The sequence below is a fragment of the Bos javanicus genome, chromosome 13 (assembly GCF_032452875.1).
Source record: "Bos javanicus breed banteng chromosome 13, ARS-OSU_banteng_1.0, whole genome shotgun sequence".
NCBI classification, from domain to species: Eukaryota; Metazoa; Chordata; class Mammalia; order Artiodactyla; family Bovidae; genus Bos; species Bos javanicus.
The window spans coordinates 56,077,186-56,096,174 of NC_083880.1; the positions used below are offsets into that span (position 1 = coordinate 56,077,186).

General features: G+C 41.7%; 1 long non-coding RNA gene across 1 annotated transcript in view; it reads right to left on the reverse strand.

Moving 5' to 3' along the window:
• Positions 1-287: 287 nt before the first annotated feature.
• LOC133259457 (uncharacterized) overlaps positions 288-18,989 on the reverse strand; it is a 28,692-nt gene continuing 9,990 nt past the window's right edge. The window contains exons 3-4 of the long non-coding RNA XR_009740400.1: positions 12,897-13,043; positions 288-584 (exon numbers count right to left, since the gene is read on the reverse strand). This is a non-coding gene — a long non-coding RNA (uncharacterized LOC133259457). The remainder of the gene's footprint in view (positions 585-12,896; positions 13,044-18,989) is intronic.

Genomic DNA, 18,989 nt, shown 5'->3' on the forward strand with positions numbered 1-18,989 from the left:
CTTCAGTAGAGGTGGAACAACTTTTTTGACAGAAACATCATAGAGAGTATTTGAGCATCAGTCCTGGAGATTACCCTAGAGAAACTTATGGGACACTATTTTGTATGGTGATAAAGAGGATAAGGTATAAGTCAGATAGTCCTGGGCTTCAATCCCAGCTCCATCTCTTACTGACTGACAAAGAGTATGATTCAACCTCCTCAAGGTTCAGTTCTCTGATCTTCAGACTGAGTATGATAACAAAGCCACCTCATCAGGCTACAGTGAAGCCCATAGGAGGGAGTACATGGAAGGCATGACTGTTGTTATTAGAAGGTGTCTTTGCTCTTCAGGAACTTGCAATTCTGGGCAATTCTCTCCCTCATCACTGAGGTTCAAGTAGTGAAAGTCTGAGTTGTCGACAGGGAAGATTTCTTCACAGCAGTGAATAAAATCACTCTGAAATGATAGAAAAAGCTGTGATCCCAGGATTTTGAGAAGTCCAATTCTTTCTGGCAGTTGTTGCTACAATAATGACGTAGGTGAAAGAGGATGGCTGCTCTGTCCAGGCTGGTCTGTGCATTTCAGTGATTAACATCGAGGTGCTGCAAAACAATAAACAGTTAAAGCTGGAAAAGAAATGATATGGAGGGACCTACATTGTAGGGCATCTGGGAGCCAGTGGCTCCACCCCAGCGGAAATGGATTTAGACAACCCTCCCGAGCTGCAGAAACAAATGGCACAGTCCTTATGAAAGAATATTGTAAGGGCATGTAATTCAAGCATGAACACAGCCTTTGGTGAAAGTGGATAAAGGGATTAACATACGAATCAACCCCAAGGGGAGGCACCAGCCACGGTGCAAAATTAGATTGGCTGGAGACAGGAGCTGAGGATGTATTTTACTACTGTCATCCAGGAAACAAATTAGTCTTCCAGCTTCAGTGTTTGGAACCCACTCCCAGATTGCTCAGTCACTGAGAGTAAAAGAAGAGTACAATATATTAACATGGCATCAGTAAAATGAAAATAATTTAGCTGGTCCACACTGGTGATGTTCTGTGGACAAAGCTCTATGTGTGTGTGCTAAGTTGCTTCAGTTGTATTTGACTTTTTGCAACCACATGGACTGTATGTAGCCTACCAGGCTCCTCTGTATAGGATTCTCCAGGCAAGAATACTGGAGTGGGTTGCCATTTCCTGCTCCAAAATAAACTATGAAAGTGAAAGTGTTAGTCACTCAGCCGTGTCTGGCTTTATGCAACCCCATGGACTATAGCCTGATGGGCTCCTCTGTCCAGGAGATTCTCCAGGCAAGAACACTGGAGTGGGTTGCCATGCCCTCCTCCAGGGGATCTTCCCAACCCAGGGATCGAACCCACATCTCTTATGTCTCTTGCATTGCAGGCAGATTCTTTTACCACTGAGCCACTGGGTAGCCATACTATAGTGTACCATAGTGTATAATTTTTTTTTAATGACTATATTTGGGTTAGTAAAGCTTCTCAGATCTGTCAGTTTCGTGTTTTATTAGCTTTGAAAAGTTCCCAGCCAATGTAATGTTGCTTCGTTCCACTTTCCTCTCTCCACTCTTCTGGGATCCTGATTGCATGCATGCTCCTCCTTTCAGCACCCCAGAGTGTCTCCCACCTGATTCTATTCTTCCCATGATTTGTCAGTCAATGACCACGACTGACATTGACATCTCCCACTTCTCTGATTCTTTCAGTATCCAATCTATGTTCCATTCATTGACTTCTTCTAAAATTTTAAGCATTTTTCTGTAATTTCCAATTGACTCTTTTTTAAAATTTTGCAGGTTCTTTGTAGAAATTCTCAATGGCTTCTAACTCCTTGAACATGATAGTCTTAGTTGGTTTTTTTTTCTTTTTTTAATTAAGTGACTCTCATTTCTGGATCTGCTGTGCATTTGTTTCTATATTCTGTGTCTCCTGCCTTTTGTACATGCTGCCTTGCCATCTCAAGACACCTGGTAATTTTATACTGTGTGCCAGACACTGTACATTTACAATTGTTTGTAAATGACTTAGGTCCTGTTTGATTCATTTTATGTTTGGGATCACCTCAATCCAAGTTCAGTAACTGAGACTATTAGGTCTGCAAAGGTTATAGTGACCAGTTGATGTCTAGCTTATTTTAGTTGAACTTATAAAAAAGCAGCTCTTAATTTCAGCTGACTTTCCTTCATCTTATCCCACTAATTCCTCACTATCTTGTTAGCTTTCTGCTGTCCTCTTAGAGATGTTTTAATATGCTGTATGAAATTAAAAGACGCTTACTCCTTGGAAGGGAAGTTATGACCAACCTAGATAGCATATTCAAAAGCAGAGACATCACTTTGCCAACAAATGTTCGTCTAGTCAAGGCTATGGTTTTTCCTGTGGTCATGTATGGATGTGAGAGTTGGACTGTGAAGAAGGCTGAGCACTGAAGAATTGATGCTTTTGAACTGTGGTGTTGGAGAAGACTCTTGAGAGTCCCTTGGACTGCAAGGAGATCCAACCAGTCCATTCTGAAGGAGATCAGCCCTGGGATTTCTTTGGAAGGAATGATGCTAAAGCTGAAACTCCAGTACTTTGGCCACCTCATGCGAAGAGTTGACTCATTGGAAAAGACTCTGATGCTGGGAGGGATTGGGGGCAGGAGGAGAAGGGGACAACAGAGGGTGAGATGGCTGGATGGCATCACTGACTCGATGGATGTGAGTCTCAGTGAACTCCGGGAGTTGGTGATGGACAGGGAGGCCTGGCATGCTTCGATTCATGGGGTCACAAGGAGTCGGACACGACTGAGCGACTGATCTGACTGATCTGATCTGATGCTTTTTCTAGCTGCCCTAATTTGAGGGTTAGCCTTCACTTAATCTACCATTTAAAGAATGTTCCTTTATTCATTAAATACTGATATATTGAGTCCTACTTTGTGCTAGGAATTCTGTTAGATGCTGGCTATTCAGTGGTGAGCCAGAGAGAGGTCTTGCCATGTGGAATCAGTCCTCTAGTGCCCAAGGTTAATTAATAACCTTTGTGCCTGTAGCACCTTGGAAGGATAGATTTGAAATGAGTCCAGAAACATCATCGTGCTCCAGTGATCTGTCGGCACAAGGAAGGATGCTAGGGTAGCCAGTGCACAGAGGACAGTCCTGTCCATCTTACCACAAGTATTTGGCCTAGAAAGTGAAATAGGTCTTCTTGTACCCTGCTCCGGCAACACTGCACACCAAACACAACACCTATGCTTTGTCCAATTCCGACCGGTCCTACTTATGGTCTGACTGTGGGGAGAGGAGCAAAGGGAGATGGTGAAAGAACTTCCTGTGAACTATTTAAGACGTAAACACTGTTGATAGCCCTAAGAGCCCCATGGCACTCTGAAGCAACACTGCTCCTTCATCACGTCATTCCCACATGTTTACACTAGCGCTTCAAAGGCCCATTAGATCTAAACCCTTTGATAAATGACCAGCTACTTCAGCAGTGACTTCCTGTGAGCTCAAATCTATATCCAATGGGAAAAAGAACAAATTGGCTCTTTTATCAAATACTTTCAGTATCAACTCTCAATGAACAGGGACATTTCCCTGTGCTTAAGAGCTACATGATGAGTTTATGAGCAGGACAAAGTGAATAAATATTCAACCCAGGAGCTTGATTAGAAAACAAATCAGTACCACATAAGTCGGGGCTGTCTCCACAATTCTCTTCAAGCTGAGTTTTTCCAACATGCTCTCTCCCTGGGGACCACTTGCATATGGTGTGATGAGAAGTCATTGAGCATCATGACTGGTGTTTGGCCTGCAGGGTGGGTCTGGGGATGGTCCATGGCCCTGGGATGCTGCACACATGCTGCTGAACAGACTCTGAAGAAGACTTCTTTTGCCATGTCTGAGAGATGATCATTAATGGACATATTTTTATGATGTGAAACTGAACAACCAGATCTCCAACCCATTTTATTTTCTTTTGGGCCAAACTGATGCTTATGGTAGCTGCTGTCCCCATGCCTCCTGTCTGGGGTCAGTACTCTCTGAGCAGATGGTGAGGATGGGCTGGGAGTTGTGCACTCAGTGAGATTCATTTGCAATGAGTGCTGGCATCTCCTCTCCCGGCCCTTCTTTGAGAAGAAGTACCATCTGCTGAGACAGGCTTTATCCACTGAAGAAGATTTGGAAGGGAAGAAATACACTTTGAAAATTAACAATAAGATAATCTGCAAGTCTAGAAGATACACGGGACACTTTGTTTTTTAAGACATCCTGCTGTGAGAAACCTCCCTCATATAAGTCAACCTGGCTGTCACGAGGCAGGGCCACAGACTGAGTGGCACTTCTTTCCTCCCCTTCTGGATGCTGAAAGTCCACGATCAAGGGGTCAGCAGGGTTGGTTTCCTCAGAGGACCACGAGGGCAAGTTCCTTCCCAGGCTTCTCTCCTCAGCTTGCAGATGGCTATCTTCTCTCTGCATCTCCACGTGGTCTTCCATCTGGGTCTTTCTGGGTCCTAATCTCCTCTTCTCATAAGGACACCAGTCATATGAAATACCAAACCATTCATATCACCCCATTTTACCTTAATGACCTTTTTGAAGATGCCCACCCCCAAATACAGCCCCATTCTGAAGTTCTGGGGGCTCAAGCCTTCATCATATGAAGCTTCAGTTCAGTTCAGTTCAGTTCAGTTGCTCAGTTGTGTCCGACTCTTTGCGACCCCATGAATCGCAGCACGCCAGGCCTCCCTGACCATCACCAACTCCCGGAGTTCACTCAGACTCACATCCATCAAGTCAGTGAGGCCATCCAGCCATCTCCTCTGTCGTCCCCTTCTTCTCCTGCCCCCAATCCCTTCCAGCATCAGAGTCTTTTCCAATGAGTCAACTCTTCGCATGAGGTGGCCAAAGTACTGCTTAAGAGGATACAATTCATCTCACAAACTTTTCTAAAAGGGCACAAAAATTTAAAATAGATGGATACACTTGACTACATGAAAATAATTTTTTTTTAATTCTGCATGATAAAAATTATGAAAAGTAAAAAGACAAGTGGGAAATTGTGGAACATACTTGCTATTTATGTCACTAAAGGCCATTTCTTAAAAAATGAAAGAGAGAGAAAAATGGCAGATAGAACAATACATAATTTTGTTCAGTTGACAAAAGAAGTACAGTGCAAAAATGGGCACACAATACAGGGAGTTCACAGAAAATGAAACACACAAGTGGCTCTTAAATGTATAAAATGATACTCAACATGAAATACAAACTTCAAACAACCTTGAAATGACATTTTTAAGTGGCTCTGTTGGCAAAAATGTGATAACCCAAACTTGACCAGAATTTGTGGATTAGATTCTTTCATATATTACCAGTGGGAGCACAAATTGGTATGACCTCTATGTTGGACACTTGGCAAATCTATCAAAATTACAATTATACAAAACCTTTGATTTGGATTCCTCACTCCTAGAAATGTGGGCTAAAACAGAGCTCCATCTGTGTGAAATGACTTACGCACAAGGTCATCCATGGTATCCTGCACTATGGTGAAATATTGAACAGGATCTAAACATAAATCAATAGGTCTGCTTCCATGGAACCTTTCACAGCTCTTAGAGGAATAGGGAAGCCCTATATATTCTGATATGAAACAATCTCCAATGCATATTTGGTGGGAAAAGCCAAAGATGAGTCAGTGTTTGTGAACTCTATTATCTGTGAGCAGATGTATTCCTAGAGTCTGCATTTGCATGTCTCTGAAACTCCAGTACTTTGGCCACCTCATGTGAAGAGTTGACTCATTGGAAAAGACTCTGGTGCTGGGAGGGATTGGGGGCAGGAGGAGAAGGGGACGACAGAGGATGAGATGGCTGAATGGCATCACTGACTCGATGGACATGAGTCTGAGTCAATTCTGGGAGTTGGTGATGGACAGGGAAGCCTGGCGTGCTGTGATTCATGGGGTCGCAAAGACTCGGACACAACTGAGCAACTGAACTGAACTGAACTGAGAGCACATGGTGTGAACTGAACTGAGAGCACACGGTGAGAACTGTTGATCCTGGTTGCTTTGAAGGAAAAGGACATGGTGCCTGGGAGACAGGATGGATAGGACATCATATACTCTTTCTTCCCTTGCATTTATTGGAAGCAAATAGGACAAAATGTTAATGTCTGTTCTGAGGTGGGTGCAAGAGTGATCTGCTCTATTATCTTCTGTACTTTTCATGCTTATTTGAAATGTTTCATAATTAAAATTTAAAAATAAAATATCACATCTTTTTGCCTACTAAGTTTTTAAAAAAGATTCCCACACACTTACACCTAAATTTGCTCATATTTTTAACTGTTACATGTATTCTATTCAGTGCTGTCAGAGTTGCTCAAGTAAGAAACACAATCCAATAGGCTATAGCCAAGTAAGGAATTTACTGCCTCCTTTTTCTGGAAAGTCCTGAGGACCGCCTTCAGTTATGGTTGGATCTAGTGGCAAAAATGGTTGGATCTGGAAGCCCAAATGATGTCCCTCTCTTGTCTTTCCCTTCTCTGGCTCTTCCTGCACTTTTCTCTGGCAGGACACCCTCTTGTTGAGGTGCAGATGGTCAGAGCAGCTCCAGGCTAACAGCCTTCACATTTACTAAATTTTAATAAAAACTCCTCCCCAGCAGTTAAAAAAAAATGGGCTCCCTAGGGACAGAGGAGCCTAGTGGCCTGCCACCTATGGGGTCGCACAGAGTTGGACATGACTGAAGCGACTTAGCAGCAGCAGCAGGTCATGTTAGGTCATGTGACCAGCCCATTCAATTACTGTGAGTCTAGCATGCCCAGGTGTGAGTGAACATCATCCTTGGGGTTGGATTTGTGTCTCCCTTTTCCCAAAGCTAAGGATTGTGAGTGTGTGATGGTCAGTTTAGCAAAGGAACACAGACATCTCTTTTCCCTCCAAGGGGAAAAAGGATTCAGTAGGCAAACTACATCTGTTGGATTATTGAAAAAGTAAGAGAGTTCCAGAAGAACATCTATTTCTGCTTTACTGACTATGCCAAAGCCTTTGACTGTGTGGATCACAACAAACTGTGGAAAATTCTTAAAGGGATGGGAATACCAGACCACCTGACCTGCCTCCTGAGAAATCTATATGCAGGTCAGGAAGCAACAGTTAGAACTGGACATGGAACAACAGACTGATTCCAAATAGGAAAAAGAGTATGTCAAGGCTACATATTGTCACCCTGCTTATTTAACTTACATGCAGAGTACATCATGAGAAATGTTTGGCTGAATGAAGCACAAGCTGGAATCAAGATTTCTGGGAGAAATATCAATAATCTCAGATATGCAGATGACACCATCCTTCTGGCAGAACATGAAGAATAACTAAAGAGCCTCTTGATGAAAGTGAAAGAGGAGAGTGAAAAAGTTTGCTTAAAGCTCAATATTCAGAAAACTAAGATCATGGCCTCTGATCCCATGACTTCATGGCAAATAGATGGGGAAACATTGAAAAAAGTGACAGACTTTATTGTTTTGGCTCCAAAATCACTGCAGATGGTGATTGCAGCCATGAAATTAAAAGACACTTACTCCTTGGAAGAAAAGTTATGACCACCCTAGACAGCATATTAAAAAGTAGAGATATTACTTTGCCAACAAAGGTCTGTCTAATCAAAGCTATTGTTTTTCCAGTAGTCAGGTATGGATAAGAGAGTTGGACTATAAAGAAAGCTGAGCACTGAAGAATTGATGCTTTTGAACTGTGGTGTTGGAGAAGACATTTGACAGTCCCTTGGGCTGCAGGAAGATCCAACCAGTCCATCCTAAAGGAAATTAGTCTGGAATATTCAGGACTAAGGACTGATGCTGAAGCTGAAACTCCAATACTTTGGCCACCTGATGCAAAGAACTGACTCATTTGAAAAGACCCTGATGCTGAGAAAGATTGAAGGCAGGAGAAGAAGGGGACAGCAGAGGACGAGATGGTTGGATGGCATCATCGACTCAATGGACATGAGTTTGAGTAAACTCCAGAAGTTGGCGATGGACAGGGAGGCCTGGTGTGCTGCAGTCCAATGGGGTCACAAAGAGTTGGACATGACTGAACAACTGAACTGAACTGACTGAACTGGGCATGCTGTGGTGGCAAACGTCCATTAAGAAATCTGTAATTTCAATATCTTAAAAAACTAGCAATAAAACTACCATTTGACACAGCAATCCCTCTACTGGGCAAATATCCTGAGAACACCACAATTCTAAAGGACACATGTACACCAATGTTCTTTGCAACACTATTTACGATAGCCAGGATGTGGAAGCAACTTAGACGTCTGTGGACAGATGAATGGATAAAGAAGTTGTAGTACATATATACGATGGAATATTACTCATCCATTTAAAGGAACACATTTGAATCAGTTATAATGAGGTGGATGTACCTAGAGTCTATCATACTGACTGAAGTAAGTCAGAAAGAGAAAAACAAATATCATATACATGGAATCTTGAAAGATTGCGTTGATGAGCCTATTTGCAGGGAAGCAATAGAGACACAGGCATAGAGAACAGACTTGGGAACACAGTGGGGGAAGGAGAGGGTGGGACAAATTGAGAGATTAGCACTGAAACACATACATTAGGAATTTGCTGTATGACCTGGGGAGCTCAACCCAGTGCTTTGTGACAACCCAGAAGAGTGGGATGGGGTGGAAGGTGGGAAGGAGGTTCAAGAGGGAGGGGCCTTATGTATACCTGTGTCTGATTCATATTGAGGTATGGCAGAAACCAACACAACATTGTAAAGCAATTATCCTCCAATTAAAAATAAATTAATTTAAAAAAGAAATCTTGAATGCCAGCCACTTCCCTGGACAGAAGAGGCCATAAAGATGAAAACCATACCATTGGCAGGTATCTGCATGGTGAACATGGTGTTCTATGGCTATAACTTTATGGGGAGTTGGTGTTGCAGGCCAGCTTTCCACTTTTCAGGAACCAGTCAGCATTTACACACTGGAATCTGTTTAATTTCTCACCTTTGTTTTAAAGCTCCCCTCCCCAGCTCTTCACTGCATTATTCAGTAATGATTTTTCTGATACGATGTCAGATAGCTTACAGAAGGTCCCAAATTGTGGAATATTTGATTGCATTCTTGTTGGGACACTTAATCCTTTATCCCTGGATTCCCTGTAATTTACCAGCTAGGTGTAAAGTATTGATTAACTTTAGACTGAATGTTTTTTCAACAAGAATGCTTCACGGTGATGCTGTTTACTTCTTACTGATTTCCATTAGGAAGTGTAGACTAGAGGTCTGTCCTCCTGACAGTCATGGTAACTTTCGCCGCTTGGTTGAGCATGTGGCCTCAAGGTTTATCCACGTGAATGTGTATTCCTTGTTCACAAGTAACAGGGAACGTTTGGGCGTGTACTTAGGAACTGAGCAAAATCCTTTCCCTGAGAAGCTTCTTTCTAATTATCATAGGCATCCTGACATTCCTGGGTCAATGACATGTTGGTGGGGGCGCTGCAAATACGAAGTTCCCTAATTCCACCATTGCTTCCTCATCTAGCTCCTGCCACTTCTCTGTAAAGAGGAGTTTTTCTTGCTAACTGAGGATAAACTAGTTCTGGGTAAACGCTTAGTTCTTTCCCATTAGGCTCCAATTTTCAGGGTAAGGAGTGGTTGCAGTTGTCACTTTGAATAGCAGCATTCTTTTTTTCTTTTTTCATGTCATGATTTGGGGTCCTCACAACCTAATGCTGAGATGGGTTTTGGGGTGCAGGATCCTCTTTGGAGATAGATACCTGCAAAGGGAAGGGGCAGATAGGGGTGGGCAGAGGAAGATGTTAAATCACTCAGGGCAAAGGTTGATGAAGCCTTGTCTAACGTGGAGGGGCTTTGGGTCCAGCCCTGTCCTTCAGAATTAGGAGCTGCCCAACTGCCCCCACTGGGCTGATGTGCCTAGACCTTTACAGCCCCGCCCCACTCAGCCCTCCTGTCACCCTTAGAGCATAACCTTGAGCCAGACGGCTCCCTGAACTTAAAGCAGTCCTGGGGGAGCTGACGGCTTGGTGCTCCTTCCCAGGTGGCTCAATGGTAAAGAACCTGCCTGCCAATGCAGGAGAGGCAGGATACATGGGATCAGTCCCTGGGTTGGGAAGATCCCCTGGAGGAGGGTGTGGCAACTCACTCCAGTATTTTTGCCTGGAGAATCCCTTGGACAGAGGAGGCTTGTGGGCTATAGTCCATGGGCTTGCAAACAGTCAGATACAACTGAAGCAACTTAGCACTTTGTTCTGTATTTTAATAACTTGATGGACTCATATTTTATGTTCTATATTTTGCAATAAAATATGTTTGAGGGGAAGCTCAAATATCCCACATTTAACCAATGGAATTGCTTTTGACACGTGATAATATGTCTTTGAACCTTACTGCCTTCTAATGGAAGTGGTATTTATAAAACAAGATCTGAGTTTTGGCCCCAAGATACTGCTTCTAAACCCTCTCACTGGCGAGAAATAGGATGTGTGTGTTCCTTTTCTATTTCAATTTAGCATCACAGAATTTATTTTCTTGTCTTTTTAAATTTCATATATATGTATATATATTTGTATACGTTTGCACTAGTAATATTAAGTTACTTGTTTATTCTAAAAGGTACATTAAATGGTGTCAAAATTATGATATCAAAATTATTATTAAAAAAAAACACAGAGTGAATGTTATGGTTTCTCTATAGTTCTTTTTATCCTTAGAATTATAATCACCAAGGATTTAGATTCAGGTTGCTGTTTTCAGAGATTACACGGAGTAATTTTTCTCTGTGTTATTATGTTACTACTTTGATATAAAATTAGGTTCATTTGTTTCAGCTTGTTTTCAGCTTGAGGGCTGGAATTTTCCCTTTCTGATTTACTTTTTTTTGACTCTGTAAAAAGCATCTGCCAGCTTTGAATCAGAATTCTTACTTTGACATTTTTCCCACTGAGATTCCTTTCTTCTTCCTTAGTTTCTAGGCATCTAAAATCAGCATACTTACAAATGTCTTATCTGGGTACACGGGCGCTTCTTATGCAGATAGGGAATAGGAGAGCACTCCCCCAAATGTGAATTATGAAACACCACATTCATGAGATACTTCCTGAGAAACAAGTTTGGGAAACTCTGTGACTGCCCCACCAGTCACACACACACACACAAACTCACTCAGGACCCAACGGCAAAAGAAAGAAGGCAAGAGAGTCTTCAGTAAGAAAGGAGGTTTAACTCCTTTAAATACAAAGTGCTATGGAGTGTTTGATCTTCAAATGGGCTTTGGATTACATACATTAACAATCTATGGGATTAGTGCTCTGAGGTGTACATTTTGTTTTCCCTGATTTAAATGCAACTTGTTCGAAGCAAAGATTAGGGTTGTTAAGCTTTCTCCTGATATCTTCATTATGACTCACAGGCCTTAAACTAAGGGAACAGCAAAAGTTTGTGTGCCTCTCAGGAAGGAGCCAGCACCTCACAGGTGTATATTTGGAATATAAGCATCATCAGAGAAAAGACTTTCTGTTGCCTCTGCTGGAACAGAGAATTCAACTCTATTTGGCACAACATAGGTGTCTGATGCTTTCTGGTGTAAGAAAGAATGAAGGGTCATTTGATGGGCATTTGTTTTCTCTGAGAACTAGAGCCTCCAGACATGCTGACTAGGTAAAGATGTCCTACACTTTTTTAAGGGCACCTTAGATTTTAAAAATAATAACTAAAATACACAAATAAGAGGCTTAGTGAACACCTAAGATCTCCTGGAAAATTACATAGGGAATTTCATAATAACTATCAAGCAAATGTTTATAACCTATGATCAAAATAAACATATATAGTCTAAAGAAATCTAGAAAAGAATAACGTAAGTAGAGAAACACATTTTAGATTATGGTATTATTTACCAAAGCATATCTCAGGGAAAGCAAGATTTAGGTAGTATTAACAAATGTTCACAAATGGCTTTATCCTTAAATGAGTTTAGGAATCTTTTTATTGGACAGATTGGAACTAGTTTCTTTAATGTAGAATTCTAAAATTAATTCAACATTCAATCAGTTAATGCAGGAGGAGAAGGGGATGACAGATGATGAGATAGTTGGATGGCATCACCACCCAACAGACATGGGTTTGGGTGGACTCCGTGAGCTGGTGATGGACAGGGAGGCCTGGCGTGCTGCGGTTCATGGGGTCACAAAGAGTTGGATATGACTGAGCGACTGAACTGAACTGAACTGAGTCTAATATCTAGAGTGAGTCTCTAATAAGGGAATAGATAGTTTGTGTCATTTCCAAATGTTTTATCTTTCCAAGTATTCTTGCCTGAAGAATTCCATGGACAGAGGAGCCTGGCAGGCTACAGTCCATAGGGTCATAAAGAATCGGACACAACTGAGCTCATACACACACATGTGTGATACCTAATATGTCAAGGGATCTGCTGGACAAAATAGACAACATGCAATGATAGATGGGTAATGTAAGCAGAGAGATGGAAACTGAAAAAAATCTCTAAGTAAAATGATAGAACCCCAAAATACAGAAAAAAAGAATGCCTTTGAAGGGCTCAGAAACAGACTGGAGAAGTGGAGGAAGGAGTCAGTGAGCTTGAAGACATGTCAGAAGAAAACTTCCTGGACTTAGATGGAATAGCTAAGATCACTGGGATAATTTCAAAAGGTGTAAATGTGAATATTTGAAAAACCACAAGGAGAAGAAAGTGAGAACTGATCAGAAGAAATGCTGAAGTACTAATAATTGAGAAATTTCCAAAATAAATTACAGGATACCAAAACAGATCCAGAAAGCTCAGACAACACCAAGCACAGTAATTATCAACAAATATACACCTATGCATGGGGGCTTACCTTGTAGCTCAGCTGGTAAAGAATCTGCTGGCAATGCAGTAGACCCTGGTTCAATTCTTGGATTGGGAAGATCCGCTGGAGAAGGGATAAGCTACATACTCCAGTATTCTTTGGCTTCCCTGGTAGCTCAGCTGGTAGAGAATCCACCTGCAATGCAAGAGACCTGGGTCTGATCCCTGGGTTGGGAAGATCCCTTGGAGAAGGGAAGGGCTACCCACTCCAGAATGCACCTATGCATAACGAATTCAAATGGTAGAAAATTGAAAGTAAGGAGAAAACCTAAAGAAGCAAAGGAAAATGGTTTTACTCCCTAGAGGAGTAAGGATAGATTTTACAGTGGATTTCTCATGAGAGAGCATGTAAGAAATAAGAATGTCATGAAGTAGTTTAAAGGTTGACAGAAAACACCTACACACCTAGAATTCTATATCCAGCAAAATTATCCTTCAAAAGTGAAGTAGAAACACTTTCTCAGAAAAACAAAAACTATGGGAATTCATTGCCAACAGACCTTCCCTACTTGAAATGGTAGAAGAAATCCTTCAGGAAAAAGAAACTGATACAGAATCAAAACTCAGATTACATACTGAATGGAAGAACTTCAGAGAAAATATAAATGAAGATAAAATATTTCTTATACTAAATTGACTTAGCAGAAAACTGCATTTAAATTAAACGTTAAATTAATACTAGTAACAAAAATATTGGGTGATCACAGCATATGGATAGTGAAATAAATAACAGCAGTCCTATGAGGTGTGTGAGGGGAAAATTGGGAATTTTGTATTAGAAGATATATATAGTACAGTGTTATGTGAAGGTGGATATAGATTAGTTAAGTACATATATGGTAAATCCTTTAAATATCTTTGAAAGAATTTTAAATAGAAGTATAACTGATTTTCTAAGAGACCAGATAAAACATAACCATATAAAATTCTCAATTTAACCAGAGAAGAAAGAAAAATGAAGGGGATGTAAAGAAATGCAGAACAATGACAATGAACAGAAAACACATTCAAATATGGTAGAATGGGAGTACACTACATTAGCTCTTTTAAATACAAATGGTCTAAATACACTAATTAAAAGGAAAAGATTATTAGAGGGTATTAAAAAAATTAAAACCAAGACCAAACTACATATTGTCTAATTGATACCTACTATAGAGTTAAATACCCAGGTATGTTTGAAGTTAAGAGATGGAGAAAGAGATGTCTGCTAACACAAAAGACATTTGAAACAGCTACATTAATGTCAGAAAAAGCAGAGTTCAGAGTAGGAAGGTCATTAGGGATAAATACAAGCAATATATGATGATAAAGCAATCAATTCTCCAGGAAGAAATATGGTTGAACCTTGAAGACATATGATAAGTGAGAGAAGACAGTTACAATAATCATATGCTATACGACCCCATTTATAGAAAAAGTCCAGAGCAGGCAAATCTATAGTGACAGAAAGCAGATCAGTAGTTGCCTAGGGCTGGGGTGGGGGTCGGGAGCAAAAGGGAATGACTGATATTACAAGTAGGGGGCTTTCTGCAGTCATGAAAAGGTCTGCTATTGATTGTGCTGCTGCTGCTGCTGCTAAATCACGTCAGTCGTGTCCGACTCTGTGCAACCCCAGAGACAGCAGCCCACCAGGCTCCCCCATCCCTGGGATGCTCCAGGCAAGAACACTGGAGTGGGTTGCCATTTCCTTCTCCAATGCATGAAAGTGAAAAGTGAGAGTGAAGTCGCTCAGTCGTGTTTGACTCTTAGTGACCCCATGGACTGCAGCCTACCGGGGTCCTCCATCCATGGAATTTTCCAGGCAAGAGTACTGGAGTGGGGTGCCATTGCCTTCTCCTTGATTGTGGTAAGGGTTGCACAATTCTAAATACATTAGAAACCATTGGACTGTGTGTTTAGTATGGGTGAATTGTGTGGTGTGTGAATTACATCTCAATAAAATATTTAAAAATAATAGAGTAAACTAGGTGTGGAACATAGGAAACTCTATGCACCATCTTCCTTTTTTTCCCCCCTGCAAATCTAAATCTCTTAGCATAAAATAACAATGTTTATTTAAAGAAACAAGTCACCAGCCCTGATACCCTGCTCTGTGTTTCTCTTCCACCTTCCAACTAAATGGGCAGGGATGGTAAGAAATTTCCAGAGTCCCTCACTGGAGGAAACTGCTTCCTGCCTGCTCTGACTTCTTTTCCTGGAAAAGAAGCTTCTCCCTTGGCATTAACTACTTTGCATTCCGAAGGTGGAAGTGTCACCGGGCGTCTCACTGCATTGGGTTTCTGAGAAGGAAAAGCCACCCTCGGGCAGCCTCCAGAAGTCAGTAGTGGAGAGAACACAAAACTCTATCAATTATGCATCTGCATGAGAATGAAAGAGAGCACATCGTGCAAAAATACATAATTTGTAAAAATATTTTATTTGCACCTAATTTTCCAATTATGTGTGTGCTTGGAATCACACAGCATTTGCTACTTGCAAATTGTTCCTCTCCTTCATAGCCCTACAGTACCTCAATGAAACTGTACCAAAATATAATTCTATTGAGTTAAGCTAAAAAAATCAAAAGGAAGAGCTAATGTATGTGTGTGTGTACAGAAGAGCTATTATATATATATATATATATATATATATATATATATATATATTTCAGCTAGAGACTTTAATTTAATTGACTTCTCCAAGCCGAGCAAATGATGCATGAACGTACATCTAGATTCAATGTTCAGATTCTTCAATAAAAAGGGAGGGTGTATGGGGAGGCCGTTCCAGTTGAGTCGTACAAGAAGCGAAGAATTACAGATTCTGCCTAATATGTGGATTTTTTCCCACTTTCTATTGAACTGCTCGACCTTATCAAATGGCAGGATAATTAAGCCAGCCCAAGGGAGTCACACACACACTGTGGGATACACCCTTTGAGAAGTCCAGATACAATAGTCAGCAGTTTTGGGTCCCAGACTGTTCCACTTGCTTTCCTTGGCGAATGCTAATCAATGAGCCAGTCAGGCTGGATCAAAGGCAGCGTGATGAAATGCCACCATACAAAGTAGTTGACTTCATGGATCTGCCCAAATGAGTCATAAAACTAGTCATCAATACCCTCCATCGTGCTGTCCTGAGCTCAAGTTTAGCTCGAGGGATACTCCAATCAAAAGAGCTTACTGTATGATCTCTTTGGCCATTCATTCATCACCTTTACCTTCCAGGAGGAGAGGGTGGGAAAGAGAAGAACACCATTGTCATCACTGAACCAGAGCTCAAGCACTGGTTTCTATGCTTACAGAGGCATAGGGTCTAAAAATGCTTACAATGCAATCTCTTATCAGGAAAAGAGGTGGTGTTGTATTCTGTTTTGCAATTTGTATTTCCATCAGCCTCTATTTAGTGTTGGACATAAAAATCCACATGCATTGAGAAAAAGCAGTCCAGTATGTGTCCTTCTTCTGCTGATGCCATTTTTCTAGAAACTAATATTGTTTGTGAGAGAAATATCACTAGCACAGTTTCCTGAGCTGTGAAATCTGCCTTAAGTATATTCAGAATGAAGTGGGGATGTTACTGTGGGGTATCGTGCAGGTGTCCCCCAGAATTCTGCTGGTTGATGACTGGCCCTCAGAGATGCAAAGACAACTGCCTAGGTTCCACAGAGACGGTCCTTCTTGCCTCTTGCTATTATAGACAAGCAGGTATTGTGTTTGAGGATTTTAAGTTGAGAGCTAGCTGTCATTTTGCTTCAGAGGGAGATTACTTGAATTGGCAAATCTTTGATATTTTAAAACATGTGTACATTCTGCAGTCTACAACACATATTGACTACTCAAATTTAACTGTGGAGTTGAAACACAGTCAGGAGTCTCCATATATCACAAAAGCAAATCACTCCATTCGTTTATTCTTCACTGGCTCATTCCTTTAATCAATGCCATGAAGCCAAAGGAATGGAAAACTCATACTTCTTGGGTTTCCCTGGTGGCTCAGTGGTAAAGAATCCACTTACCAATGCAGAGGACACAGGCTTGATCCCTGGTTTCGGAAGATCCCGCGTATTTCAGGGCAACTAAGCCCAAATGCCACAACTATTGAGCCTGTGCTCAGAGCCCGGGAGCTGCATCTACTGAGGTCCATGGACCCTAGAGCCTATGCTCCACAAGAGAAGTCACTGCAGTGAGAAGCCTGCACACTGCAACAAAGACCCAGCACAGTCAAAAACAAACAAATAAATTATATATTTTTTAAAGAAGCCTAATAGTTCTTGGTTTAGGCTGGAGGGTGACATCGGGGGGAAATTCACGGAAAATTGGCATTTGGTTTGGGCCCTGGTGATGTCTGTTGGTGATGGAGACAGGAAAGTACAGGGGACAAGGGGAACCAAGGCACATACACACTTAGGACAGATGTACTAGAGAGATGAAAAGGGAAATAGTACTTTCTCAAGGGCTGTGGATGGAGGTCAGGATGGTCCCAGGTGAGGAAGTCACCTGGGCTTCAGCTTCAGCATCTGTCCTTCCAATGAATATTCAGAGTTGCTTTCCTTTACGATTGACTGGTTTGATTTCCTTGCTGTCCAAGGGACTCTCAAGAGTCATAGTTCGAAAGCATCAATTCTTTGGCACTCAGCCTTCTTTATGGTCCAGGTCTCACAACTGTACCTAACAACTGGAAAACCATAGCTTTGACTATGCGGACCTTTGTTGGCAAAGTAATGTCTCTGCTTTTTAATACACTGTCTAGGTTTGTCATAGATTTTCTGTCCACATTCACATGTCTATCTTGAATAGCAGCCATGACAACTGGGCAGGGTGTTGCAAGTGGGGTCAGGGCTGGGCAGGTGTCCCTGGTTCTAGAATCTGTTTTCATATCAAAGTCCCTTAGGGTCATGTTAGCCTTTGTGCAAACCCTTTCTCAAATATGCATCACCTTTGCTTTAAAGTCACCCTCAGAGGTTTTCATGGTTACATGTGCTTGTGTGGTTTTGTTGTGCTGGCTTTGGGTTATAATTCTACATGTCCTTACTAAATCTCCTTGGCAAAGCCACCCCAACAATTCAGATTGTAGGCTTGGATTTTTTTTTTTCTTTTGCTCAGGATCTATGAACTAAAGTTCTCATTGTTCTTCCTGGCTCCAGATCACCCTGGGTAATAATATGAAACAGGGTGGGAGCTGTATTAGTGACCTGCAGCTGCCATAATAGGTCACCAGAACTTGTTGGCTTCAGACAACAGAACCAAGCACGTGCTCTCTCACTTTTCAAGAGGGCGGAGGACTGCAGTTCAGCCACCAGCAGGGTTGTGCTCCTTCGGCAGGATCTAGAGCACCTCTCTGTACAACACCCAGGGGCTGGGGATCCAGGTGTCCTTGGCTTGTGGCTACCTCACTCTAGTCTCTGCCCCTCTCTTCACATGGTCTCCCCTTCTCCTGTCTGGGTCCACATCTTCTCTTCTCTTCTATAAGGACATTTGTCACTGGATCGGGGGCCCACTCAGACAATCCAGGATGACCTCACCTCGGGAGTATTAACTGAATTATGTCTGCAAAGACCCCTTTTCCAAACAAGGCAATATCCACAGGTCCCAGGGGTCACACTGTGGATCTTTTGGGGGACATCATTCAGCCATCTTGGAGAAGGCAATGGCACCCCACTCCAGTACTCTTGCCTGGAAAATCCCATGGACGGAGGAGCCTGGTGGGCTGCAGTCCATGGGGTCTCTAAGAGTCGGACATGACTGAGCGACTTCACTTTCACTTTTCACTTTCATGCATTGGAGAAGAAAATGGCAACCCACTCCAGTGTTCTTGAGACTTCAGTGAGACTTGATTCTCCCCAGAAATATCTTAATTCCCCTTTGATCATTTTCTCAGTTGGCTTGTAGTCATAGGATGTGATTACGAAGAAATGGAATAATATTTTTTTGTAAAAAAAGATCCTGCCAAAATGCACATAAAAATGAGTAATGTTGGCCTAAAATATGTTACTTGGAATGTTTTCCAACTAGACCATTTTTTTTTTTTATCCTTAGAACCATTTTAAAAATTACATTAGACAAACCAATGTTCTTATTTTAGAGCACATCTTTTGCTC